Genomic DNA, 8,034 nt, shown 5'->3' on the forward strand with positions numbered 1-8,034 from the left:
CTTCACCTAATGGTGATGAAGACGCTGCCTGATGCCTGAGACACTGTTCTACCAGAGTTCTGAGAAGAGTTCGGCTCTAGAACCTGCTTTTAGAACCAGATCATTAAAATGGTGGAGGGATACATGCTGCAGGGGGTAGTGCAGCTACAGAAAGTAGTCCCTAAAGAAACTCAGAAGACATGATAGGTGATAGGTTTGCTGGTGGTTTTGCTTGCAGGGTCAAAAGTCAGCAAACTTTCGGACGTCCAGCAGTAACAGGTTTAGATACAGGATCTTTAGGAATGAATAGTGAGTGTTTGTTGCCTCACAACACATTAATGTGTGTGTGTGTGTGTGCGCACTGCTTATTTGCCAGTTAAACTTTACTCTGCATGTAGAAACAAAGCTTCATTCACTCGTAGCTGGTAAGCCACTGTAGATGTTCGCCTTGTGGAAACTTCCGCAAAGCTTTGCATGTTTTGCAAATCAACCGGTTCAATAAGCCCTTCTGGCCATCCTCTACAACAGGGATGTAAAGGACACCTCAATAAACACTCCTATACACTAGAATAGGAGATATTAGACCATAAACACCTCAATAAACACCCCTATACACTAGAATAGGAGATATTAGACCATAAACACCTCAATAAACACTCCTATACTCTATAATAGAAGATATTAGTCCATACACACCTCAATAAACACCCCTATACACTAGAATAGGAGATATTAGACCATAAACACCTCAATAAACACTCCTATACACTAGAATAGGAGATATTAGTCCATAAACACCTCAATAAACACTCCTATACACTAGAATAGGAGATATTAGTCCATAAACACCTCAATAAACACTCCTATACACTAGAATAGGAGATATTAGTCCATAAACACCTCAATAAACACTCCTATACACTAGACTAGGAGATATTAGTCCATACACACCCTCAATAAACACTCCTATACACTAGAATAGGAGATATTAGTCCATAAACACCTCAATAAACACTCCTATACACTAGAATAGGAGATATTAGTCCATAAACACCTCAATAAACACTCCTATACACTAGAATAGGAGATATTAGTCTATAAACACCCTCAATAAACACTCATATACACTAGAATAGGAGATATTAGTCCATAAACACATCAATAAACACTCCTATACACTAAAATAGGAGATATTAGTCCATACAGCCCTCAATAAACACTCTTATACACTGAGATGATTTAGAGAAGCTAGTTGTTCTTTGGACACTTACAACAACACAACAACACATCACAAACTAGACACCATACACTGCAGTTCCCCTCAGACACTGAACCATTTCACCACAGTGACAGGAACTCACTGCCCACGCGTGATCTACAGCCACAGCTTCGTTTGAGTGGGCGACATTGCTGTTTCTATGAACGTGTATCACACACACACACACGCACACACACACACACACACACACACACACACACACACACACACACACCACAGACAGCCTTTAAGTTGAACAAAGAAACCTACGTTTTTTAACTGAAGCGATTTTAAGATTGCCAGTTCCACGGTAACCCAAGCTAATGGTGCAGATAGCGTGTAGTTAACATGTCGCTAGCGCTGTTTTTAGCTAGTCTTTGGCTGTAATAGTACAAAAACCTGTAGGTGAATGACTTATTATTCTGAAGGTAAAAACCGACCAATCCAGTCAGGAAATATGCACTAGTGTAGTGCTAGATTGCATCAGCTGAGTCCATAAACACCTCAATAAACACTCCTATACTCTAGAATAGGAGATATTAGTCCATAAACACCTCAATAAACACTCCTATACACTAGAATAGGAGATATTAGTCCATACACACCTCAATAAGACTCCTATACACTAGAATAGGAGATATTAGTCTATAAACACCTCAATAAACACTCCTATACACTAGAATAGGAGATATTAGTCCATAAACACCTTCAAAAAGACTCCTATATACTAGAATAGGAGATATTAGTCCATAAACACCTCAATAAACGCACCCATACACTAGAATAGGAGATATTAGCCCATAAACACCTCAATAAACACTCCTATACATTAGAATAGGAGATATTGGCCCATAAACACCCCAATAAACACTCCTATATACTAGAATAGGAGATATTAGTCCATAAACACCCTCAATAAACACTCCTATACTCTAGAATAGGAGATATTAGTCCATAAACACCTCAATAAACACACCCATACACTAGAATAGGAGATATTAGCCCATAAACCCCTCAATAAACACTCCAATACACTAGAATAGGAGATATTAGTCCATAAACACCTCAATAAACACACCCATACACTAGAATAGGAGATATTAGTCCATAAACACCTCAATAAACACTCCTATACACTAGAATAGGAGATATTAGTCCATAAACACCTCAATAAACACACCCATACACTAGAATAGGAGATATTAGTCCATAAACACCTTAATAAAAACTGCTATACACTAGAATAGGAGATATTAGTCCATACACACCTCAATAAACACTCCTATACACTAGAATGGGAGATATTAGTCCATACACACCTCAATAAACACACCCATACACTAGAATAGGAGATATTAGTCCATAAACACCCTCAATAAACACACCCATACACTAGAATAGGAGATATTAGTCCATAAACACCTTAATAAAAACTGCTATACACTAGAATAGGAGATATTAGCCCATAAACACCTCAATAAACACCCCTATACACTAGAATAGGAGATATTAGCCCATAAACACCTCAATAAACACCCCTATACACTAGAATAGGAGATATTAGCCCATACACACCTCAATCCACACTCCTATACACTAGAATAGGAGATATTAGCCCATACACACCTCAATACACACTCCTATACACTAGAATAGGAGATATTAGTCCATACACACCTCAATACACACTCCTATACACTAGAATAGAGACATTAGTCTATAAACACTCTCAATAAACACTCCTATACACTAGAATAGGAGATATTAGCCCATAAACACCTCAATAAATGCTCCTATACACTAGAATAGGAGATATTAGTCCATAAACACCTCAATAAACACTCCTATACACTAGAATAGGAGATATTGGTCCATAAACACCTCAATAAACGCTCCTATACACTAGAATAGGAGATATTAGTCCATACACACCTCAATAAACACTCCTATACACTAGAATAGGAGATATTAGCCCATACACACCTCAATAAACACTCCTATACACTAGAATAGGAGATATTAGTCCATAAACACCTCAATAAACACTCCTATACACTAGAATAGGAGATATTAGTCCATAAACACCTCAATAAACACTCCTATACACTAGAATAGGAGATATTAGTCCATAAACACCTCAATAAACACTCCTATACACTAGAATAGGAGATATTAGCCCATAAACACCTCAATACACACTCCTATACACTAGAATAGGAGATATTAGTCCATACACACCTCAATACACACTCCTATACACTAGAATAGAGACATTAGTCTATAAACACTCTCAATAAACACTCCTATACACTAGAATAGGAGATATTAGTCCATACACACCTCAATACACACTCCTATACACTAGAATAGGAGATATTAGTCTATAAACACTCTCAATAAACACTCCTATACACTAGAATAGGAGATATTAGCCCATAAACACCTCAATAAACACTCCAAGACAACAACTCACAAGATAGTTGCTAGTGTTTTTAGCTATTTTCTATTGTAGTTCAGTGTGTGTGTGTGTGTGTGTGTGTGTGTGTGTGTGTGGACAGTGTTTTTCAAAAAGCAAATGTATTTTCCCACATATAATAAAGACTATACGGCACGTATTAGTGACAAAATAAATAAATAAATAAATAAATAAACAAACATTTTAAACTGTCTCTGATTGGCTATTCGTGCAGAAAGAGCTTTAACTGTCTCTTGTAACTGGTAAGAAAATACAAATACACACACACACACACACACACACACACATATATATATAGTGATTTCCTCTGATGTTATTACATCAAACCAGCAATTTCCTACAGGATTTGGAGGTGCATTCCCGGGTCCGAGGGTAGCTGGGAGGTCTATCCCAACGATGCCAAGAAACACCTTGTGTTGAAAGCTGCTCACAATAACAGTACGCACACACACACACACACACACACGCACACACACACACACACACACACACACACACACATTCCTCACTGTTTTCTTTTTTAGGCCTAATCACACACAGATTTCCACATGGAGCGGCTAGTCCACAAATCCAGGAACCATTTCACCCAGTGCCCCCAGCTCAATCCCCCCAGCTCAATCCCCTCACTACAAACCTCAAGCTGAAAACAGGAAGAATGAATTCTAAGTACATTATAAACAAAATTCATTGTGTCCTGATATAACCCTCTAGCCACAAGCTAACATGTTAGCCCCAACATAACACACTGGCCACAAGCTGTGTAGCTATAGTATTAGATCAGGAAAAACTGATGCTTAAAGATGGCTGCTAATGTTTTTAGCCATGCTAACGTACTTAAGTGCATACTTTTAGATGACAGTGAAATCATCACGTCTATTAGAGATTACGGAACACCTCCTCAGACTTTGAGAAGAGCGTGTGATGATTTAGCAGTCAGCAGTTAGCACCATGCTAGGCATGCATGAGCTTCCACTTACTTATGAGCTACATTTAGCTTGTTAGCTCCAGAGTAATCCAGGCTAACTGACTAAATTTGCTAAGGGTGTGCGTGTGTGGCAGCTTGGCGGCATTAGCATTTTGTGAAACTACATCTTTGGCAGTGGAGTTGCCGTATCCTGGGCCGTGTCAGAACAGCACCTAGGAAATCGATCTCTGCAGCCTGTCAAACAACTATGAAGGGGAGCTAAGCTCGGGTTACGGGACGCAGGTGTGACCCCCACCTCCCTCTCCACCAGGACGTCCTGAGGCAAGTAGGACTTCTCCAACAAACGCTGCTAGTCATGTTCACCCCAGAGGCTACGAGTGTTCTCTTAGCGAAATTTCTCTCGTTGAGGCCTTCATCTCCCCCCCTTCAAGTGCTGAAATGTACACAAACATGCATGCCAGAAATGTCAGCGGCAGGCGTCTCTCTCCGGCGGCCGCCTGAAGACAGAATTTTGTGAATGGTATGAAACATGGCGGACAGAAAGATGCCTGGGATTCCTCACGCTCCACACTGCACCCGGACCCTCTCCTGCCAGAGGTATCGGCTGCGAAAAGCAACACAGGTGCGACTCCTGGCCACACAAAGCCTCCATTGTGATTAGCCGCTAATGCTAAGCTTTTGCATGAGCTGGTATTAGCAGCAGTAGTAACTATGTTATAGTCAGTGGATATTTAAGTTTCACTGAACAGCCACATAAACGTGCTAACTAGGGTGACCAGACATTCTCTTTTCCCTGGACATGTCCTGTTTTTTGTTTGGGATCCAAAAAAACAACCAAACAACCAAACAAAAACAAACTCAAGTTTCAATAGAAGTCAATGGGGAAAAAATATAACACACCAGCCACAACCTAACATGTTAGCCCCAACATTAGCATAGCACACTACCCAAAAAGCTAACACGCTAGCCTCAATATAACACACCAGCCACAAGCCAAAGGGTTTTGGACCCAGCGTTAACACTACATCAAAAATTAGAGCTGGAACAATAACAGTGATAAATAATGAGATAATAAAAGCTATGGTCCAGCGGGTCATGAGTTCGAATCCCGAGCCATGCCACTTTGCCATCAGCAGCCGAAATCTGAGCAAGCACAATTGACCGCGCTCTCTCCGGATGGGTAGATGGCGCTCTCTCTCTCCCCTCATCACTCACCCAGTGATGTTGGCCGGCACAGGCGTCTGGTAGCTGGTGCGGCGGAGTTTGGGACCCGGGGCTTTCCTCAGAGCGTGATGGCAGCCCTGCAGTTTGAGGCGGTGGCTGGCTTTGCATGTATCGGAGGAGTCATGTCTTAACCCTGTTAAGTGTCAGGAGCATCGCTAGTGCTAGGAGGCGCTATAAACAAGGCTGAACCAAAAGCAAGTCCAAAAGCAGTTTTACTTGTTGCCTATGGATGGCCAACCACCCACTGACCAGCTGACCTCAGTTGTTCACCTTTGGTATATAAGGATATAAGGAGGATGTTTTTTTGTGGAAAGAAGGAACCGAGCTCTTGGTGTTGTCTACGCTCAACTGGGGACGGAGGCAGGGCTTCTCTGGAAGGAGACCAAGTCAAATAGGATTCCTTTCACCAGGCATTCCAGTCTGATTAAAAAGGCAAAGCTGGACCCGCACAAAAAGAGCGCAACGGAGGCCAGATCTATGAGAAGGAGCTGTGTGGAGATCCTCAGGGGGAAACACCAGTTTTTTTATTTCATTTTTACTCATTTGTTTCTCCCCAACTAAGACCTCCAACTGCCCAGCCCGTACTTATCCTCCACCTCCTTTCACAGGCAGTGCTCCCAACACACGTCCGCCTCGAACTTCTCGAACTGCCGCTGATGCAACACCAACCAACCAACGGGCCTGAAGGGAAGCACCGTCTACCCACCCTGGAGAGAGCAAGGCCAGTTGTGCTCTCTCAAGGCCTCGGCTGCTGACGGCTAGCAGCTCCTTATTCCGCTGGACCGCTCGGGATGTAAGAACCCGAGACATTTTGACAAGAACCCAACTGTTAGATTCAGGCAGGTCTTGTGGGGTGTCCCTGGTATGCAGTGGTCAGTACCTACCAAAAGAGCTCCAAGGAAGGACAACCGGTGAAGCGACCACAGAGACCCTGTCCACTTCTGTGAGACCCTGGCACCCTTTCTGTGGTGAGGTAGGCTAGTTGGTAAGTCAGTGGTTGTTAGCCTAACTGTAGTGTAGTCTATGGGGTATAACGCTCACACAACCTGTCACCATGCCTCCATGTTTTAGCCTAGCATGGCACTTCTCGCACCACCTGCAGTGCCGTCCATCTCGGCCAACTGCACCAGATGATACTATGGTGTTGGGACCTGGTCAGTGTTGATGAAGAACAGTTGGGAAACACATGCTAAGTTCTAGAAGGGTTCCCCACAGTTAGGCCTTCACTCTTAGCTTTGAGAAGACTTTTCTTTGTTGGAACTCGTAGGCGATGTTCCCCAGGTCCAGGTTATACACACTCACACTTGGCCAGCTAAAAGGAAGTTCCTGTGGCGAGACGGCTGGGAAACCTCTCAACAACATCCTGTGGTCACCTGGTCGCCGCGGGCCAGAATAAAGGAACTCTTAGAGAGCAGGTCTCAGAGCTGAGGGTTGGTGGGGGGTGCAATTCTATAAATGCTAAGTTTATAAAAACTACTATGGACCTCCATTACAAGCTTACAGAAACTATTATAGACCTTCGTTAGAAACATATAGAAAACTATTATAGACCTTCGTTAGAAGCTTATAAAAACTACTATAGACCTCCATTAGAAACTTAAAGAAACTAACATAGTTTACAAAACCTATTACAGACCTCCATTAGAAGTGTATAGAGACTACTATAGACCTCCATTAAAAGTGTATAGAAACTATTATAGACGTCCATTGCCAAGTTTATAAAGGCTAATATGGATCTCCATTACAAGCTTTTAGAAAATATTATAGACCTTCATCAGAAACATATAGAAAACTATTATGGACCACCATTGGAAGCTTATCAAAACTACTATAGACCTCTAATAGAAACTTATAGAAACTAACATAGTTTACAAAACCTATTACATACCTCCATTAGAAGTGTAAAGAGACTTCTATAGACCTCCATTAGAAGTGTATAGAGACAACTATAGACCTCCATTACAAGCTTATAGAAACTATTATATACCCTCATTAGAAACATATAGAAAACTATTATAGACCTCCATTAGAAGCTTATAAAAACTATTATAGACCTCCATTAAAAATGTATAAAAACTATTATAGACCTCCATTAGAAGCGTATAGAAACTATTATGGACCACCATTGGAAGCTTATCAAAACTACTGTAGACCTCTATTAGAAACTTATAG

The sequence above is a fragment of the Salminus brasiliensis genome, chromosome 15, assembly GCF_030463535.1.
Source record: "Salminus brasiliensis chromosome 15, fSalBra1.hap2, whole genome shotgun sequence".
Classification (NCBI taxonomy): Eukaryota; Metazoa; Chordata; class Actinopteri; order Characiformes; family Bryconidae; genus Salminus; species Salminus brasiliensis.